Genomic DNA, 22,373 nt, shown 5'->3' on the forward strand with positions numbered 1-22,373 from the left:
GCTCCTTGTGGACAGGGAACTTTGTTATACTGCACTTTCCTAATAACTGAGCACAGTTTTCTGCACAAAGTAAACACTTAATAAATATGATTTGATTGATTGATTTAGCTCCTTGAGGTCAGGGAATGTACGTTTTGCTTCTGTTGTACTTTACAAAGTGCTTAAAACAGTGCTATGCATACATTAGCTATTCAATAAGTCCTCCCCTTGATTCTATTTATTGCTATTGTTCTTGTCTGTCCGTCTCCCCCGATTAGGCTGTAAGCCCGTCAAAGGGCAGGGACTGTCTCTATCTGTTACCAATTTGTACATTCTAAGTGCTTAGTACAGTGCTCTGCACTTATTATTATCATTATTACATTATTAAATGAATAAGTACCATTAGTTGACTGGTTAATTGACAGTGCAGATTGTGATTCATTAGGATTTCTTAGATCCGTGATGTTTGGTAACCTTTTAATAATGTTGGTATTTGTTAAGCGCTTACTATGTGCAGAGCACTGTTCTAAGCGCCGGGGTAGACACAGGGAAATCAGGTTGTCCCACGTGGGGTTCACAGTCTTAATCCCCATTTTACAGATGAGGTAACTGAGGCACAGAGAAGTTAAATGACTTGCCCACAGTCACACAGCTGACAAGTGGCAGAGCTGGGATTCGAACTCATGACCTCTGACTCCAAAGCCCGTGCTCTTTCCACTGAGCCACGCTGCTTCTTATTGAGCTCAGTAAGTGCTTATTGAGCACTTATTATTATATTTGTGAAGCACTTACTGTGTGTAAGGCCCTGCTCTAAGTGCTGAGAAAAATCAATCAGGTTAGACATGGCCCCTGTCCCTCATCAGGCTTACAGACATAGTAGGGGGAAGTAAGATTGAATCCCCATTTTACAGTTGAGAAGACTGAGGCATAGAGACGTTAAGTATCTTGCCCAAGGTCAGAATTAGAATCCAGGTTCTCTGACTTCCGGGAATGTTCTCTTTCTACTAGGCCTTGCTGTTTCTCAAATAAAAACAATGTCATTATTATAACATTTCCTAAGCATTTACTCTGTCCTAAGTACTGGGGTAGATACAAGGCTATGCTATTGAACACTGCCTCTTTCCCATACAGGGATTACAATCTCTTGGACCCATTTTACAAATGTGGAAACTAAGGCTGAGAGAGGGTAAGTGATTTGCCCAAAGTCACATAGAAGACCGATGGCAAACTGCAGTTTCCTGTCTCCTAGTCCTTAGTTCTAGCTTCTAGGCCATGCTGCTTCCCATCCCTGCCTCCCTTTCCCAGAAGCCCACAACCTTGATACTTTCCTTGACTCCTTACTGGCTTTTTAATTCTCACATTTTCACATCCCCAATCCCACCAGTTCTTGCAATCAATCAGTCAATCGAATGTGTCGTGGGCTTAATGTGCGCAGAGCACTGTGTGCAGAGTACTTGAGAGAATACAGTGTAACAGAGTTGGTTTTGTCTTATGGTGTCGAGTCATCTCCAAACCACAGAGACTCCATGGACTCTCCCAGCCCGCCCCACCTCCACCTACAATCGTTCTGGTAGTGTATCCATAGAGTCCTCTTGGTAAAAATATGGAAGTGTTTTACCACTGCCTTCTTCCGCTCAGTTAACTTGAGTCTCCGCCCTCGACTCTCTCCCATGCCACTGCTGCCCGGCACGGGTGAGTTTTGACTTGTAGCAGATGGCCTTCCACTCGCTAGCCACTGGTCAAGCTAGGAATGGAACAGGTAGGCCTCTGCTTGACTCTCCCTCCCATAGCCAAGACTGGTAGAGTACCACAAACTCTCCAGGTGCCATCCTGAGTGGGGAACAGAGTTGGTAGACTTGTGGTATTTAACATAATATCTCCTAGATCCACCCCTTCTTCTCCACCCGAACAGTTACCACCCTGGTCCAAGCTCTGATCGTATCGTGGCTCAACCTCCTTGCTGGAGTCTCTGCCTCCAGCCCCTCTAATCTCTAATCTATTTTACCCACTGCTGCACAGGTCATCTTCTTGGAATATTGCTCAGCACACATCTCTCCACTCCTCGAAACTCTCCATTGCCTTACCAAAAACTCTCATTCGGTCACCCCATCTTAAATCTCTGATCTCTTTATTCCCTGGGTGACTTTCTCTGCTCTACTCAAAGTGATCTTTAAGCTGTCTGTACCTCTCTTGCCTTCCCCTCTTTGTTCCCTTTACCCACGCTGTTCCATTAGTCCTAACCTCCTTTTCCCCTCAAATCGTACAGATCAGCGTGCTGTCAACTTTCAGTGCCGCTATAAAATCCCACCACCTCCTATAGGCCTTTTCCAATTATTTCCCAGCACCCCAAGTGGTACAATCCCACCAGCCATCTCCAGCTGTTATGTCCTTATTTACCCATCCTGAGCTCTTTTATATTTATGCTATTCAATTGTACGTTCAATTACTCACTTTTTATTTGCATTTACTTTTATGTCTGCCTATCCCATTAGAGTGTAAGTTCCTTGTGGGCAGAAAAATCAATTAATCAATCATATTTATTGAATACTTACTCCGTGCAGAGCACTGTACTAAGCTCTTGGGCGAGTGCAACATAATCGTATAACAGAGACATTCCCTGCCAACATGTCACTTCTCTGTTTTGTACTTTCTAACTGCCAATACTATTACTATCAAATTTCCAACAAAATTGGTTGCCTTACTAAGATTACAAACCCATCTAAAATGTGCCTCAGAGTGGGTGATTACTCATCATGCTTACATAGACTCTTCAAGATTTTTACACTGCATAGCACCTAAATGGTTACCTGTGACCACCGACTTCCTTTTCAAATATAAGTCTGGGAAGCCCTGGGGCATAAAGTGTCTTAGTGATATTCCAACAGCACTCAATACCTAGGCACAGATCACCACCATTCTTTCCGGCTTTGCCCTTCATCTGCTTTCCTAGAATCAGGGGGCAGGATTTAGTGCTTTCAAGGTGTGTTTTGGTAGGGATGAATATTAAAGTACTCAGTGAGGCTGGCCTTCTTCCCATGATAATGGAGCTTCCGGTTGAATTGTACTTTCCAAGCGCTTAGTACGGTGCTCTGCACACGGTAAGGGATCAATAAATATGATTGAATGAATTAGTGAAAACAGTGGCAGAGCTGTGGCCCGGCCTCTTCCACTGTTTTGCACAATGGGCATAGAGGTCAAGGTGTGAGGTACTTGGCTCTCTGCAGACAGTGGGCCTAAAGGTCATTTTAGGAGGTTATGCAGGGGTTAAAACCATCCTTCCTTTAGCATGGCTCTCCTTGCCTACAGCAATATGTTTGCCTCAAAAGACTGACTAGCCAATTGATAGATCTAGCACCAAAAGATCTGTCTCATGCCATATAAATTGCCAAGCACTACTTTCAGTGGAGGACATTTTGACGTTGGTTCCTCTCACGTCTTTGTAGCTTTTCCTCTGCCCGGCCCCCCAGATCATGTTCCAGTGCTAAACTCTCCATAAAAGGTCATCTTGGACATCTATTTATCATTCATCTCTTCAAAGTGACTGCAACATTCTTTGGTCGTTATCACTTCTGTGCCTGTGATCCCACAGTGTTGCAGGACATCACTGTTCAGGATGAGATCTTGCCTTTTTTTTTTTTCTTTTAATGATATTTTTTAAGGGCTTACTATGTGTCAGGCACTGTTCTAAGCACTGGGGTAGATGCAAGATAATCAGTTTGGACACAGTCCATGTCTTATATGGGGCTCCCAGTCTCAATCCCCATTTCACAGATGAGGTAACTGAGGCACAGAGAAGTGCCCAAGATCCCACAACAGGCAAGTGGAGAGCCAGGATTTGTCTTGGTGCCTTTAGATGGCACAGATGGAACTGGTCAAGTTTCTGGGTATGCTATCCTTGCCTCACTACTGTCTAGCAATTGTCAACATTGTTGACATTAATTTTTTGTTTTCAGGCTGATTCCTTTTTCTTTCCAGAGCCGATGTTTAAGCTTTCCAGATGCTGGTACAGATGACATTTCAGGGTGGATGCCCAAGTAACAGAATTTTTTCGTGGCTTTAGCCTGCACACCATTGAGAGAGACACTCGGAACAGGCCCTGTGGCATTAGGCTCCAACTGGACCATGACTTTGGTCTTTCACAGCCTGATTTTCTGCCCAGCATCTTCAGCAGCTCCTGCAAGACATTCAGCAAAGCAGTTGTGTGTCTCCAAGAACATTGCCTACTGTTGGACTGAAGCAGCGTGGCTTACCGAAAGCCTGGCCTAGAGGAAAGAGCACTGGCCTAGGAGTGGGAGGACATGAGTTCTAATCCCAACTCTGCCACTTGGCTGCTGGGGTATCTTGGGCAAATCACTCAACCCCTCCGGGCCTCAGTTACCTCATCTGTAAAATGCGAATTAAATCCTTCACTCTCTTACTTAGACTGTGAGACCCATGGAGAACTGTGACTGAGTCCAACCTGATTATCTTGAATCTACCTTCGTGCAGTGCTTGGCATATAGTAAGCGCTTAAGAAGTACTATTAAAAAAGTTCACAAATAGTTCACAGATTTTTTTTGCATGGAAGTCGTACAAATTCAGGAGTCCACCATCGAGGCAAAGTGCCTGCTTTGTCCGCGTTACATGCACTAATCAGCAAAACCTAGAACATTGTGGCGTAAAGCTTTGGTGTGAAAACGTCACCTTGCTGGGCACCATTTTTTGTTTTTTTTGGCAGCAAAGGGTGTCCGGAAGTAGCCTTGGTCCAGAATTGTGCTGACTTTTGTTCCACTTTGGAGAGACCTCATATCAACCAACTTGTCTGAACCGTGAGACGTGTGAAGAAGAGCCCATAGTGCGTTGTGATTTCCTGAGTGAAAGTCTTCATGAGCTTGATGAAGACTATGTATAGTCAATCAATCAGTCATATTTATTGTATGCTCACTGTGTGCAGAGCACTGTACTAAGGTCTTGGGACAGTACAATATAACAAACACATTCCCTGCCCACAATGAGCCAGAGAGGGACACAGACATTAATATAAATAAATGAATTTTAGAACATGTACTTAAGTGCTGTGGGACTGGGAAGGGGATAAATGAAAGGAGCAAGTCAGGGCAGTGCAGTCGGGAGTGGAAGAAAAGGAAAAGAGGGCTTAGTCCAGAAGGGCCTCTTGGAGATTTGCCTCTGAAGCAGGTTGTCAGATAAAAAGAAGGAGGGCATTTCACCAGAGGCTTCTTCTCTGCCTTTCTCCTGCAGCTAAAGTCACAATAATACCGCATCCTGATCGAAAATCTCACTGGCTTTCTGGATGTCCTTTTTTGGATAGTTCTTCAGTTAGATGGTGCGACATCACTCTGGCTAGAAACTTTCTAGCAGTGTCCAGGAGACAATAGGTTAAAAAAACTCTCAAAGGAATAATCAGGTTATGTTGTGTGTACATCTCTTGGCTAAAGATAGCAGCAGTAAGGAATATCTAAAAATTGTTAAAGCCACAAGGTATGTATTACTGTGATTTTTTTCAGACGCAAGAAATGGAGAAATCAGAACAGGGTTTATTTTTCAAAATCCAGAGCCTGGTCAAACCCTGGTAGGTTGAATGCCCCTGTTTAATTGAGCCTTGGAAGACTTGAGTTAGAGTTCTCAATGTATTTATTTTCTGCCACTTTTATATTTATTTTGCTGTCACTAGAAGGGACAGGATGGATGGGATGCCAGAACCAGAATGGGAATTTGAGCTGGGTTTGCCTCCATCCTTCAGACTATAAAGAAAAAGCACTTGCTGAAGTTTAGCTTTTTCTGCTTCCGACCAAAAAGACTGCAGATGCTGTGCTGTTTGCCTTGAAAATGGATCTGAAAGGTCAAGTGCAGGAAGGGAGCAAATGAAAAGTGTCAGCCTTTTAGAAGCAGCTCTTCCTCTCTCGTCCTCAGCCAGCTTGTGCACTTTGATTTTTGAGAAGCGTCTTTGACCTTTTATGGCATGTATTCATTTCAGAAGCACAAAGAGGTAATTAATGCAACAGGCAAAGGAAAGAGAAAAATCTGTGTGTAGATTCAGAGGATCGAATTCAGTCACTAGCTCCTTTATACTTCTTGGGGCCCTACCATTTTCATTCACTTCCTTGCTGGAAGTGACTTTTCAGATGCCTCCTCCTCTTCTGCTCTACGCTCTGCTCACCACATCCCAATCCTCCTCTCTCTTCCCCCTGCCCAAATCGACCCATCCCCAACAATGGGAACCGACTCCTTACCCAGATCCCATGCCTTGCCATGGCACTCATCTCCCCCACATCCCCTCACTTACAGCAGCATTTAGTTGTGACTCCTGGAAGAGCTACTCTGTAGCTGACAAACTCCATTTCTTCCTTGACCTCTTCACTTCAGATTCCTGGGTGAAGGTTCAAAACTTGACTAATCCCCCCAACCGCCCCAACTAACGTTTTTACACTTCCCCACACCTTTCTATTCTCCCCTTCTCTCATTTTGAAGTCCATGTCATCTGCCTCTGCCATCACCCACAGCCCACCTTGTTCCACCTCTATATTCCTGTGCATCTCTAACTCCTTTCGTGTCTCAATCCTGTTATCTTAAAACAGTGCTTGGCATAGTAAGTGCTTAATAAACAACATAAAGAAAAGTAAGAAAGAAGAAAGGTCTACACTGAACTTCAGAGACTTGACCATTCACATTATTGATCATTTTCATCCCCTGTTCAACTCAGCTGACCTCATACTTATTCCCACAGAAGCCACACATCAACTTGGGCACACCATGGATCTCATCTTTGCTGGACAATCAGTCAATCAGTGTTGTTCATAGTGTGTTTACATTGACACTGCCCTCTTTCTGATCTCACCAACTCCCTTTTCATTAGATTTGCTAAATGCTCACTGTGTGCCAGGCCCTTTACTAAGCACTGGGGTAGTTACAAACTAATCAGGTTGGACACAGTCCTTGTCTCACATGGGAGGGTTATAATTTTAATCTCCATTTACAGATGAGGTAACTGAGGCAATTGCCCAGGGTCACAAAGCAGACAAGTGGCAGAGCCAGGATTAGAACACAGGTCCTGGTGTCTCCCAGACCACATTGCTTCTCTCGGCTTTCATCTTTCTAGCTTGAATTCCTTATCCGATCAGGCATTCCACATTTGGAAGCTTCTCCATCTTCCTTGATCATCTTGTATGCTGTTCTCTTTTCCAGCTCTCTTCTGTCCTTCCTAAGAGGCAGTGACTAGATTTGTACCTTGGTTTATAAAGTGGTCAAATTTTGTCTTCTCTTTCGTTTTCTGTCCCCCATCTGATATTGAGGATCATTCAGGACCCTCAAAAGACTCTGCACATTAACGCAGTCCTCACAATATCCCTGAGAAAGAGAGAGACATTTTCCAGTAGAAAAATCAAAAGGTCCAGAAGATCAATGGCTTTGTCAAGGTCACGTAGCTTGCCTTTGAACCAAGCAAGACTCCACCGGACAGTATAGCCTGTCTGGCATCATAGAAATTTTCCCACACTTAGTTCTCCCATGTGCTGAGCTAATTGGCCTGGGCTGAAATTCAGGGTCTCTTCCTTCAGAAACTGTGTGCCCCGCTCTCCTCTCAATCAGTGGTATTTATTGAGCACTTACTGTGTGCAAATCAGCATACTAAGTGCTTGGAAGAGTACTGTTTAATAAAGTAGGTAGGCACCTCTTATTTAGGGAGAATAATGATGTGGGTCTGTATAGTGAGTTTGGTTTCAGTGTCAGATGTAGTACAAAGAACTTCTTTCCTGTTGAGATATGCAAACCCAGCCCCCATGTAATAATAAACCAACTCCTGCACCATCTTTTCCTGCAGCTTGCCTGTTTCCCTTCCCTACACCCCCATATCCTCAATCGTGGTGCATCCCCCGACTACTCTTTCTCTATTCTCTTCAGTGCTATTTTTAGCAGCTGCTCTCAGAAGCTCACCTGGATGGAATGAGAGACTCAATCAATCGTAGTATTTAATCAGTCAAATAATATTTACTGAATACTCACTATATACAGAGCACTTGGGAAAGTAAAGTGCAACAGACTTGTTAGATGTGATCCCTGCCCAAGATGAGCTTGTAGTCTAAGGGGGGCTGACGTTAAAATAGAATGGGGATGGGGAAGGAGGATCACTGGGAGAGAGGCAGCAGCAGAAAATGACATCTGAGGTGGTGACAGAGGTTGGAAGCGGATGTTGCGGAGAAGGGGGCTGAGGAGGCCGCCACCTTGGTCCTTCTCTTCTGTCCCTTCTCTTCTGCTGCTGCCATGACCATCACCTGTTGTTCCCCAGCCCACCCTGGCCTGACCCCAAGTCTCCTATCTTTGCTGCCCCATGAGCAGGGACCTCAAACCACAGAAGTTGTGGCTGCATTAAGTGGGACGGGTCAGTGGACTTCCCAGGTAAATTTGCAGTGTTCATGAACAACAATCACTAAACAGAGAAGTGATGACCTCCGGGTTGATGTGGAACTCCCCGTCCACTCTGGATACGTCAAAGCCCCCGTGTGCTGCATCTTGGTCTGCACACCCAGTCAATAAATCATGTTTATTGAGTGCTTACCTTGTTCAGAGCACTGTACTGAGTGTTTGAGAGGGCGCAGAGGTAGACATGTTCCCTGCCCATAGTGAGCTGAGGGTTGAAAGGGGGACACAGACAATAATAAATGAATAAATTATGGATTTGTACATAAGTGCTGTGGGGCTGAGGGAGGGGTGAATAAAGGGAGCAAATCCAAGTGCAGCCAGCCAGCTCAAACGTAATGGCCGTGGAGTTGAAGGAACTTAGTAACAATGATTAACTCCATCCTTCTGTAGCTCCCCTCACTTTCCTATGTCTGTGACTTGTCTTATCTGCTGAGTGTAGAGTTAAAGCCTGCTGGGCAGGGGTTGTGCATAATTTTACAATCTATACAACACCCAGCACTTTGTTCTAGATGCTTGTTTATTCACAAAAATAAGCATACACGACCTAGTAGTACCAAACTCCAGTGGTAAGAGGCTGTGGCTTCTCCTTCCACGTAGCGACTGTTCCGAGAAAAATAAAATGATCCCTCTGTTTCTCTGTTATTACATCTTTCTTCCTTTTTCCTTTTTTATTCATTTCTCCCCTCTCCTCTTCTCCATCAATCTCCTCTCTTTTTCAGGTTCCCTCCTCTCTCGTTCTTTTTCCTTCCTCTCATTGTCCCATTCTCTCATTATTTGCCCTCTTCTGTTTTAGCCTCTCCCGTCTTTCTCAGTCTCTTTTTCTCCTTCTTCCTCTCTCTCCCTCCTCCCTCTCCATTTCTGCCCTCTCTGCTTTCCTTGATTCTATTTATCGCCTTGATTCTATTTAGTTGCCATTGTTTTTATGAGATGTTCTTCCCCTTGACGCTGTTTAGTGCCATTGTTCTTGTCTGTCCGTCTCCCCCGATTAGACTGTAAGCCCGTCAAACGGCAGGGACTGTCTCTATCTGTTGCCGACTTGTTCATCCCAAGCACTTAGTACAGTGCTCTGCACATAGTAAGCGCTCAATAAATACTATTGAATGAATGAATGAATGAATGCTTTCCCTTCCTCTCACTCTTGCTCTCCTCTTTCTCTGTTATCTGGTAGCTAGTGGGTTGGTAATGTGTGCACCCAAATATCCTCTCAGAGGTTACTGAAGAAAATTGAATCAATTTTCAAGATCATCCCTTGGACCTTAAGCTACAGTCACCAGGCCAAAAGACTCATCTGAATTTTCTAAGCCTTAAATCAGGAGCCTGCTACCTTTTCATGCAGACGAGCCAAATAAATTGAAATATGTGAGCATTTACATGTAAAGAGCCTATCTTGCAACTTAACCGGAAGAGTGAAGGGAGAAGAGGGGAGGAAAGAAAAATGTGGGGAGAGCCAAGAGAAAGAGATTAAAGAGAACCCTTATTTTCTGGCTCATTAGGAGAGACTGGGGGACAGAGTGGCAGAGCCCTATGCCTGCTGCTGTTGTGTCTCAAGGCCTCTTGCTCCTCCTAGGCCCTGGCGTGCTTTTGGGCATGAATTATTTCCTCCAGCATCGGTGGGGAGTGCAGTGCGCAGAATGGGGGCTCTTCTTCTCTCTGCCCCTGCATTTCCCAGTTCAGTGCACTGCTAACTGCTGTTGCACTCTGATCCTGGCTCCCAGTGCCTTGGGGTTCTGAGGGTTCCCCTTCCCTGTCTGGTTGGCTGACTAGCCCTCTGGGATACTGCTGCTGCTGCTGCTTCGACAGGGCCCAAGGTTGGGGGGTGGGAGGGCTCCCCAAGCTTGCCTGCCATCTCGTGGGCACCCCTGTTCTTTGGGCCAGGACTACATCCTGCCGGCAGAGGCCAAGATGAGAAGCCTCCAACTTGACTTCCCCCTCTGCTCCTTCCCAACTCGAAGGGGTGGGGCAGCCCAGGTGCTTCCTATCCAGAAATCTCGGAGATGAAGGTAATGTCAGCACCCTCATTGTCCATACTTTGGCAACCAGTGCTTCAATATGGGGAAGAGCCATATGGCCCCAACCCCGTCTCCAAGAGAAAATTTATTGGTATTTATCAGGAAAAACATTGCAGTTTTGACTCAGCATTGACTTTTCTCTTGGAATCATTAACTCTAAGTGACTTTTGTTTTTGACGTCGTATTTAATAATGCTGATGATTTATAGCAGGGTGATGTCCTGTCACTTAATGGTTGGCAGGCAGAAACTGGGAACAGCTTTCCTTGCAGTAAGGAATTTTCCATAGCTATAGACACATTTCATTATAATGAGAAGGAGGCCTTCTTTCGTATCTACTCTGACAAAACTGATTTTATTTTCAACAGTCACTTAGGATGTACACCCAAGGAGTTGGTGGGGGACAATATTCTGTCTTTAAAAGGGAGAAAAGCATAGAATGTTTCTACTTTCTGAGGGCACAGTGTCAAGAAAGCAGACTAGAACAGGATCTGGGGTGTGTGTGAGACAGAGAAATGCATTCTGGAGGGGAATAAGCCCTAAGTAGACTTCTGAGACCCTCTGCCTGGGGCCCATGGACCTTGGGAGGCTGGGAATGGGGAGGTAGTAATTCCATTGACTTGTACTGAGCTTGGAGCCTAAAGGTTTAAAAATTACTCAAGGGGCTTAAGAGATCACCTGGCAAATGAACATGGCCTGACCCCAGAGTCAGGTTAACAATGGGAAAGCAGCGTGGCTGCTTTATTCTTACAATAGAGAAGCAGCTGGCTCAGTGAAAAGAGCCCCAGTGAAAAGAGCCTGGGCTTGGGAGTCAGAGATTGTGGGTTCTAATCCCGCTCCACCACTTGTTAGCTGTGTGACTTTGGGCAAGTCACTCCACTTCTCTGTGTCTCAGTAACCTTATCTGTAAAATGGGGGTTTGAAGACCGTGAGCTCCATGTGAGACAGGGATGTGTCCAACCTGATTTAGTTGGATCCACCCCAGCACTTAGTGCAGCATCTGGAACACAGTACTTAAAAAATACCATTATTTTTATTCTTATTATCTCCTACCTTAATTGTCTTTCTTCTCTCATTCAAGCAACTGCCTCCTAGCCCCTCAGGGTATACAGGCGTGGGTCTGCAACTGGTGACCGGTATTTCCAGGATCCTGCAGTGTCTTTCCTATTGGTGCATTCAAAAGCTTTTTGTAAATGTGGTTGAATCTACAGGAGTAGGAAAAATTACCCAGTACATACCCTAAACTGATAACCAGAGGAGAATGCTGGATCAACCTGGAATGTGAAGCAGGGATTTTGGATTCAGAATAACTGGGGTCGATAATCTGTACTGATGTTCCTGGAATAGTGGGTGTCTCAAGTTATGTATTCACTTTTTGGGTTTATTTAAAAATTTCTGAATCCCCAAATCTTGGATGTTTCAACAGATTCTATTAATATTATCCCTAAGAGGTCCAGATATGACTCACTGTGAGAATTAGAGTACGCAGTTCTGATGCCATTTCTTTGTACATTTCCCTGCAAACATTAAGTGCTGTTTCCAAAATTTCTCCTTTGGGTTTTGGTTTTAGAGTTTGGGGTTTTGGTTCTGGATTTTGGAAGCTCCGTTAATATGGGAGGGAGGAAGCACAAAATCAGGGCTCCCTAAATTCAACAGTCACCAACAAAAGGAGTCCGTGGGAGCACATCCTTATAGTCTAGTTGTCATAGTAATAGTATTTATTAGCAATTGTTGAGTGCAGAGAGTTGTACTAAGCACTGGGAAAGAATAGACAGGCAGGAGTTAGACACGGTCCTTGTCCCTCAGAGGTGGGGGGGAGTGGTCACAATCTAGAAATAAAAAAGGGGGGAGGTAGCAGCCAATACACCCTTTCCAAGATGTGGAGGTGGTGCCGTGTTACGGCTGCTTTCTCCTTTCCGTCTGGATGGTATGAGGCATGTTGGGATGAAGGATCCTCAGTGATGAGGAGGAAAGTCAACGGGAGTTCCTTGGAGAGTCAGCATGGTGGTCCAGTGGAGCAGGATGCTGGGCCCTGGAGGCCAGCGGCATGTGGCCGTCTGGTGGAGAGGGGTGCCGCGAACACCTAATAGCTGGCGGTGCTCTGAAATAATAATTGTTCATTCAACAGTATTCAATTAAATTCAATTCTGGCAGGTGTTAAGCACTTACTGTGTCTTAATACTAGCATAAATTCTTACCTCAGTAATTTTCTATGACAACCTAACCCTCACTTAGCACATAATGAGCACTTAACAAGTACCATAATTATTATTATTATTAAATAGCCATTCTCCATCCCACTGTTAGCCCATTTGGGGCAGGAACTGCAATCTACCTACTTATTGTATATCTACCCCAGTGCTTAATACAATGTTTGGCCCATAGTAAAGGGTTAACAAGTATCATTAATAATAACAACAGAGATTATATTTCCCCAGTGCCTAGTACAGTGCTGGGCACATAGCAGGTGCTGCACAAATTACATAGTTATTTTATTAACATATTTTATCAATTACAATTATTGTATTTTTTAAGTCCTTACTATGTATCAAGCACTTTTCTAAGTGCTGGGGTAGATACAAGTTAATGAAGTTGGACACAGTGCCTGTCCCAAGTGGAATTAATAATCCAAGTGTTAACTTTATTATGTCATCATTATTATCTCAGCTTTAAGAGTATGCTTACTTCCAGAAGCAGTAGCCTTTGGTACCTAACATCACTGATCCACACAATACACCATTTTCATGATGTGTTTCCTGTCAAGATATGAAATTGCACTTTGGCTCCTCCTCACCCCTAACCCCTCCTCCTATACACCACTCTGATTTCTGCCTTATTGCTCTTCTTTCTTAAAAATAATGAAAAAAAGAAATGGCCTGTTTTCCTCATCCTGTCTTGCCCCCTACCCTCACCATCCCCACCTATCTTTATGCCATCACTGAGCTCTATAATCTCCCTGGATGGTTTCTTTTTGAAAATGTCTATGTTTAGATTTTTGTGGGTGCCTAATAGTGACCAGGGAGACAGTGAAGAAAGAAGTGAGTTGGGGCTGCAGGGCGGAAAGCCATGGTCCAGAGATTGGGTGGGTTGACTTACCTGTTGAATCCATAAACGTGGAAATCTGAGTGGAAATCACCTCAACAGGAATTGTGGAACTAGTGCAGTCAGTTCTGAAAGGAGGTAGCATAAAAGTAAGAGATTGAGGAGAAGGGGATTGGATGGAGGTTTTGGCCTGAGCAGAGCAGGAGAAGGAGTCAGAGACTAGGGGGAAAAAAACAGTAGCAGGTTCTTAACCTCCTTTATCCCGCATCCATTTTAGGTTCTGTTTTGAAATTCCTTCAGCAAGTGAATGAAAAATGTAAGGCATCAGAACCTTTTCCCCCATTTCCTACTGACTCACTGATTCAGAAGAAACAATTTCAGAAGAGTGTTTGCCAGGATTGCAGCTATGGTGTGATGGGATGTCTGCTGTTTGATGTAACTGGGTTTAGAGGAAAGTCGCAGGGTCAGAGCATGTCGCCCATGCCTGGGTCAAACACGTTGCAGATAAGATCAATTATCTGCTAGTATGGGGATTGCAGAATTGTGTGTGAAGGAAAAGTTGTGTCTAGTTCCTAGGCTGTGTCTAATTTTGCCCACAACAGTTCCTTCCAACGTCACATTATGTTTTACCCAGTTGTACATGCCTTGTCAGAAGAACGTTGGCTGCTTTTGCTATCTTATTCAATCCAAAGCACGCAGGGAAAGCATGCATTATGGAGGAGCAGACTGCTTTACTAGTTTGTTCGCAGACTTTCTGAAATTCATTGCTGTGGTTCAGGTTTTAAACATGAAAGTTTTGTTCAGCCAGTCGGAGTAGTCGCTCTAGTCCCTTGGGTTATTTTCACGTTTGATTTCCCAATTAGATTTGCCCTCCTGTTGGTCCAGTAGAAAGAGCGGTGCTCTTGGAGTCAGTAAAACTGGATTCTAGTCTACTCTAGTTGGAGCTATGCCGTCAGTGGTAAGGATTCTGACCAAAGAACCACCTTAGTATCTATATCTACCCCAGTACTTAATAAAGTGCTTGGCACATAATAAGTGTGGAACAAATACTTTATTCTATTATTTGCAGTGTGCTTTATATCTACATACCTACTTGGTTGTTACACTCCTTGCCTTGATGAGAACCTGATGGTATGGAAGATAGTTTAAGTGCCATTGCCCAGTCACCAGCACGATAATCAATTCCTTCCAGCAAGTTTTCCAGTCCAGAAACTTCCAGATCGAGGCTAATCCACTGTTACCAATGGGTAGTTCCATCATGATCCTCCTCATCGTTTTGATCACTGATATTTATAGACTGTTTACTATGTGTAGAGCACTGTACTGAGCACTTGGAAGAGTACAATACAATGGAGTTGGTAGAGTCCCTGCCCTCAAAGAGCTTATGATCACAAGATCTTGGGGTTGAAACTCCACAGAAGCCAATAATCTGAAATAAATTGAAATGAGAAAAATTAGTGTATCATAGAGAGAAGGCAGTTGCTGGACATTTGTTTCAAGGATGAATCATTTTGACGCTTTACTCTGAAGCAGAAGGATAACCAAATTACTGTCTTTTTCCTGCTTCCATTCCCCAAAGAAAACAAGTCATGACTTCCTTTTCTGGCCCCAGAGGAAAGATTGTTTTATAAACATGGACATTTAGAGTCCAAGTGTTTAGTAGTTTTACCCAAATGATCAACTCATGGTGTGGTTAGCCACAAATGCTTATATTCTACGTTTGACGTACGTAAATAACCTCAAGTTCAGATGGTCATCTGACTCTAGATTTCTGAGTCTCAAACAACTGGTTGGATCATTGCTTAGGAGCCTAGATTCCTGTGGCCATTTCTCTTACTTCTCTTCCATTATTGGTCCTTCTTTGTGATCAGTGATCAGGTAACCAACTTGTTCTGAGTTTTAATCCTGAGACCTGCACTATGAAAGAAGAAAAGCTTAATTCCAGAAAATTAGAGCAGTCTGTTCACTCAGTCCACAAAGGAAATCGAGGGAAGATGAATATTTAAGGATCAGTCAGGAATGGAGCTCAGAGTAGTGTGCCAAATAGCAAAGAGATAAAGTGTAAGAAACAACTGGAAGGTTGGACGACCAAGGCTTTTCATGACCCAGTTTGGCACACAAATCTACTTTTCTTTCCTCTACCTCCAGAGAAGTGTTTTGTTTACTTCCAGCCTTAGAGGGGAAACGTGAGGTACACATAATCACAACAATTACAGTTGTTGGTAAGTCCTTACAAAAAGTCAGTTGTACCCCTCTGCTATTGGTGATGGTTGTAGGAGCCTCTGAACCCATTTAGATGGGAACAGAGAGGAATATTTTAATAGAGAAAGAATACAGGCTATGCCAGTTTGTAAGGGCAATTGCTCGTAATAAACCAGTAGGAGCTGGGCGATGAGCCACGGGTTAGGGGAGCCTGATTTTTCTGAAACTGGGCAGTGGAGACCTTACATAAACAAAAGGGCCCTTTTCCAGTTCATGGACCGACTAGGAAATCTATTAACTACCTGGTCCATCTGATGTTCCGTGTTTGTGTTTTTCTGTTTGCTTATTCGCTTTTTACATGTGGAATGCTCACTGAAAATTCCTGTTATTGCTTTAAAGGATTTAGTGGAGTAATTTGATTTCATGAAGTAGAAATCATATGTGTTCTTGGCTTCTATCTATTCAACAAATTGCCTTTCTTTGATCTTGGTAATTATTAACTGAACACACTTCATTAGCAATTGGCTTATGGACTTAAACAAACAACATGGTTTTTGCCCTTTTAGTTTTTGCCTATTAGTAATGGCATTTAACAAGGGCTTACTCTTTGCAAAGCACTGTACTAGGATTCTGGGATTTTTACACTTTATTAGCACTTGAAATTGTACCCTATATTCACCCCACCCTCAGCCCACAGCACTTACATACATATCCATAATCTCCATTACTCTCTCCCTTTCCACACTCTAAGCTCCTTGTGGGCAGGGAACTTGTCTACAAACTCCAAGTGCTTAATACAGTGCTGTGTACACAGTAAGCACTTAATGAATACCGCTGATCGATTGATTCAGTACTGAGGAAGAAGTACACCGGGCAAAATGATCTCCCTGGTTCTCAAGGAGCTCATGTTCTAAGAGGGGAGGAAATATGGGTGACAGACACATAAAGAAGGATGAAAGAATGAAAAAAAAACAATATAAAAGATATTTAGGGAGTTGTCCTTTCTGTTTGAAGAAGACACCACTGCGAAGGTGCTCCATCTATGGGTATGTGTGTGGCTGAAAAGACCAATCAATAAATCAGTCAATCAGTGGTATTTATTAAGCACTTGCTATGTGTAGAACATTGTACTAAGCACTTGGGAGAGTACAGTACCAAAGAATAAGCAGATATGTTCCTTACCCATAATGAGTTTACAGGCTAGAGGGGGAGCTAGACATTAATATAAACAAATAAGTTCTTTTTAATATATAATTTAAAGACATGTACCTAACTGCTATAGGATAAAGGGTGGGATGACTGTTAAATGCCCAAAAGTCACAGCTTCAAGTGCTTAGATGACCCAGAAGGGAGAAGCGCTTAAATACAGTGCTCTGCGCACAGTAGGTACTCAACAAATATGATTGAATGAATGAATTATGAGAGTGAACTGTGGAAACGAGGGCTTAATCAGAAGACTGAGCATTTACTGTGTGCAGAGCGCTGTACTAAGTGCTCGGGGGAGCACAATACAACAATAAACGGACACATTCCCTGTCCACAATGAGCTTACGGTCTAGAGGGGGCGAGACAGACATCAACACAGATAAATAAATTACAGATATATACATAAGTGCTGTTGAGATATTTCTCGGTGCCTCAGTTACCTCAACTGTAAAATGGGGATTAAGACTGTGAGCCTCACGTGGGACAACCTGATTGCCCTATATCTACCCCAGTGCTTAGAACAGTGCTCAGCACATAGTAAGCGCTTAACAAATAGCAACATTATTATATACATAAGTGCTGTGGAGCTGGGAGAGGGAAGAACAAAGGGACCAAGTCAGGGCGATGCAGAAGGGAGTGGAAGAACCATTAAGATGGTTCTTTGACTAAATAAGGAATTGTCCTTAATTTATGAAGCCATGGTAAAGAATCCTAAAAAGCTCTTTCTTAGGAACAAGATCCAGAGACTACGACAGGTGTTGAGATTGGTGCGTATGGGGAAAAAATATATTTTCCATTATTCTTGGTTCTGAATGCATTCATATATAAAGATGGTCCTTATAGTCTTGCAAGGTGGTTCATTCATTCATTCAATAGTATTTATTGAGCGCTTACTATGTGCAGAGCACTGTACTAAGCGCTTGGAATGTACAAATAGGCAACAGATAGAGACAGTCCCTGCCCTTTGACGGGCTTACAGTCTAATCAGGGGAGACAGGCAGACGAGAACAATGGCAATAAATAGAGTCAAGGGGAAGAACATCTCATTAAAACAATGGCAAATAAATAGAATCAGGATGATGTACATCTCATTCAACAAAATAAATAGGGTGATGAAGATATATATAGTTGAGCAGACAAGTACAGTGCTGAGGGGGTGGGACAGGAGAGGGGGAGGAGGAGAGGGAAAGGGGGAGAAGAGGGTTTAGCTGTGGAGAGGTGAAGGGGGGGTAGAGGGAGCAGAGGGAAAAGGGGGGAGCTCAGTCTGGGAAGGCCTCTTGGAGGAGGTGAGCTTTAAGTAGGGATTTGAAGAGGGGAAGAGTGTTCTTTGCGTGGTTCAATAGCAGTCCAATATTGTAGTAGTTTATTGGAAGGTTAAAAACCCAGATAATGATGGATTCCTTTGCATTTGAAAATCCAGAAGTGCCTTAACTTCACCTAAGCCACTTAAAGAAAAGCCAGCATTATTCAGTGGGTGAAAGAAATCGATTCTAGGCTGACCCTATCCCTACTTCAACAATGACTTGTGGACTGCTTCGTTCAGTTCAGTCATATTTATCGAGCACTTACTGTGTGCAAAGCACTGTATTAAGTGCTTGAGCAAATTGCTTGATTTTTCCAGGCTCCATTTTCTAACCTGAACCCTAGAACAGTCCTGATGATTTGTGTCCCAATGGAGCTGTCGTGAATTACACAAATGGCAACGTACTTGGAGATAGAAAATTTGTCATCTTTCCTAAGGATGATGTAACTCACACAGAAAGTCTGAGGCTCAAGAAGTCGCTTGCGTGATTTATTTTGATGTGGACTGGTGCCAGAGTGGTACTAAGCCAGGATTCCTGACTGGTTACTGCAGAGAACATTTCTTTTGTATTATATGTACATTTTTCATGTATCATACGTATCATATATGTGTGTGTACATTCACATATGCACATATATCTATTTCTATCCAGCTGTTCCTGCCACAGATGAGGTTACTGACTCTGAGGGTCTATCCTTGTGGGTTTGGAACTGTAGGTGAAGACTGGCAGAGGACTTTTGTCATAGTATGCACATAAATGTTCCTTGGGCAGCTGTTACGTTTTTTTGGATGTGAGCATTTAGGCAATCCTTTTGCTGACCCTTCTAGGCTGGTCTGTCTGCTGCAGAGGGTTCTGAGAAGCCCACTGCTATGTCCCGTATAGGAGACTGGGCTCCATCATGTATTGAAAGTGTTCATTCTGCCCTCCCAGCGTGTGAGTGCCCCCTTTCAATTGTGGTATTTGTTAAGTGCTTGCTAAGTCCGAGGCACTGTACTAAGCGCCGGGGTGGACCCAAGTAAATTGGGTTGGGCACCGTCCCTGGCCCTCATGGGGCTCACAGTTTCAATTCTGCTCCTCTCCCCTCCCTTCCCCTCCCCTCAGCACTGTACTCTTCCGCTCAACTGTATATATCTTCATTACCCTATTTATTTTGTTAATGAGATGTACATCACCTTGATTCCATTTATTTGCTATTGTTTTAATGAGATGTTCTTCCCCTTTTTTCTATTTATTGCTCTTGTTCTTGTCTGTCTCCCCCCATTAGACTGTAAGCCCGTCAAATGGCAGGGACTGTCTCTATCTGTTGCCAATTTGTACATTCCAAGTGCTTAGTACAGTGCTCTGCACATAGTAAGTGCTCAGTAAATACTGTTGAATGAATGAATGAATCCCCCTTTTACAGATGAGTTAACTGAGGCCCAGAGAAGTGAAGCGACTTGCCCAAGGTCACATAGCAGACAAGTGGCAGAGGGGATTAGAACCCCTGGCCTTTTGACTTTTAGGCCCGTGCTCTATCCACTGTGCCATGCTGCTCCTCAATCGGGTTGGACACAGTCCCTGACCCACCTCTGGCCTGGAATGCCCTCCCTCCTCAAATCCTTACTGAAGGCCCATCTCCTCCAAGAGGCCTTCCCAGGCTAAACCCCACTTTTCCCCATCTCCTGCTCCCTTCTGCGTCTCTCCGAATCGCTACTTTGCTCTTTCCCCCTCTTCCTGCCCCATAGCATTTATGCAAATATCTGTAATTTTATTTGTTTATATTGATGCCTGTTTATGTGTTTTGATGTCTGCCTAGACTGTGAGCTTGTTGGGGCAGGGGTTGTCACTCTTTATTGCATATTGTACTTTCCCAAGCGCTTCAAAGCCTTACTGTGAAGGCACATTTCCTCAAAGAGGCCTTCCCTGGCTAAGCCCTCCTTTCCTCTTCTCCCACTCCATTTTGTATCTCTCTGACTTGCTCCCTTTATTCATCCCTCCCCACCACCATTCTTATAGCACTTATGTATGTATCTGTAGTTTATTTTTTATTTATATTAGTGTCTGTCTCCTCCTCTAGACTTTAACTCATTGTGGGCAGGGGGGTGTGTCTGTTTATTGTTGTATTCTCCCAAGCACTTAGTATAGCGTATGTGGGGAAAAAAAGATAATATTTTCTGTTATTCTTGGTCCTGAATACATTCAGATATAAAGATGGTCCTTATAATCTTGCAAGGTGGTGTTTTTAGCATGATTCAATAGCAGTCCAATATTTAGTAGTTTATTGTAACTTTTTTATTGTGGTATTTTTCCCCCACATACACTCTGCACACCGTAATCACTCAGTAAATATGATTGACTGAGGGAGAGTGTTGAAATGAGATTGAATGAATGATTGAATGTACCTTGAAAAGGATGGTTTGAGTTCCCAGTTGATGCAGCGAGGAATGTTCAATCAGTGAGAGAGGGTAGACTTGTTAGTTATGATCCCTGCCCTCAAGGAATTACATTCGTAATGAGTGAGACAAATGCACAATAAATTGCAGAGAGGGGAAAATAGAATATAAATATTAGAAGTGCTACAGAGGCAGTGGCAGTAAAAGGGATATTAGATGGGGAGATATGGGATACGTTGGGGAAGGCCTTCTAGATGAGTTGTGATTTAATCAATCTGTTAGATGTGTCAAAGCATTGGTGAGGTTGAATAGTGTAGCCTCAGTGGACTGAAGTGGGCAGAAATCAGATTGAGGGGAGTCAAGAAGGTGATTGGACAAGTGAAATGGAGGTAGTTGTCTACAGTCCAGTCAATGAATAGAAATAGGAAGAGGAAGCCAGATAATCATATCTTAACTACTACATCAGCCTCCTTTTTGACCTCCTGGCCTCTGGTCTCTCCCCTCTCCAGTCCATACTTTACTCTGTTGCCCGGATCATTTTTCTAAAAAACTTTCCAGTCCTCCTCTCCCCTCATCTCAGACACTTGCAGTGGTGGCCCATCCATCTCCACATCAAGCAGAAAATCCTCGCCTTTGGATTTGAAGCACTTGATCAGCTCTCATCCCTCCATTTCTCACTCCGCCCCCAATTCAGCCCAGCCCACACTTTGTTCCTCTAATACCAACCTATTCTCTCACTTCCCCACTATAGTCCCCTTATTCACATGCTCCCTCCTGTCTGGAATTCCTTCCCCCTACATTTCTGACAAACTAACACTCTCCCCATCATCAAAGCCCTACTGATAATCTCTTCCAGGTAGCCCTCTGTCTAAACTCTCTACCGCCCAGCTTTTTTCCCTCTGTGATGTTAGTGGAATATAAATCTTGTTCTGGTGCACTTAAAATTAAAGAACTCTCTTATCTGACCTCTTTTTTACCTAATTCCCAGTTATAAGCAGCCCACCTGAATTTCTAAATATATTGAATTATAAATCCCATACATCACAGTGCTGCTGCTAATTGGTCAGAAGCAAATGCTTTTTCCTAAATTAAAACAAGTGAAAAAAGAACCAAAAAACCAGTATATTCATAGAACCCTTCAAGAGAAGAAAAGTTTCAATGAAATTTTTTGGATCTTTTAATTAAGAAGGAATTCTGACCCAAGTAGCTTGTCATTTTTTAAGCATTATTTTCTCCTGGAAATACCTTTTAAATCATCCTAGGTGAAAATCTTTCCATATATTTTCTGGATTTTTTTTTTCTGGAAAAGCTACACATGTTGCAGTTTTTTCAAACAACCCTCCCGCAGCTTGATATCTTATATAAACTTTTAAGAATGTTTTTTGTTGATTAATTTGGTCACTCTTACATAATCTAATAAAGAGGTCAATCAGTTTATTAAATGGTTAACTAGGAACTATTATTATAAGTTCAGTACTTAAAATAAGGAGATTAAAGAGGGTACTTTGATATTCAGAGAGTTTTGTTCAAACTCTTATTTATAGCCAACAGATTTTTATATTCATTCATTTATTCAATAGTATTTATTGAGCGCTTACTATGTGCAGAGCATTGTACTAAGTGCTTGGAATGAACAAGTCGGCAGCAGATAGAGACAGTCCCTGCCATTTGACGGGCTTACAGTCTAATCAGGGGAGACAGGCAGACGAGAACAATGGCGATAAATAGAGTCGAGGGGAAGGACATCTCATAAAAACAATGGCAACTAAAAAGAATCAGGGTGATGTACATCTCATTAAACAAAATAAACAAAATAAATAGGGTGATGAAGATATATACAGTTGAG

General features: G+C 43.2%; 1 protein-coding gene and 1 non-coding gene across 3 annotated transcripts in view; one reads left to right on the top strand and one right to left on the bottom strand.

Moving 5' to 3' along the window:
• RPS6KA2 (ribosomal protein S6 kinase A2) overlaps positions 1 to 22,373 on the top strand; it is a 432,811-nt gene that overhangs the window by 241,188 nt on the left and 169,250 nt on the right. The window lies entirely within an intron of this gene.
• On the bottom strand, positions 1,682 to 1,819 carry LOC114806273. Its single transcript, XR_003754308.1, has one exon. It is a non-coding gene; the product is annotated as a small nucleolar RNA SNORA7 (small nucleolar RNA).

Source organism: Ornithorhynchus anatinus, chromosome 21 (genome assembly GCF_004115215.2).
Source record: "Ornithorhynchus anatinus isolate Pmale09 chromosome 21, mOrnAna1.pri.v4, whole genome shotgun sequence".
NCBI lineage: Eukaryota > Metazoa > Chordata > Mammalia > Monotremata > Ornithorhynchidae > Ornithorhynchus > Ornithorhynchus anatinus.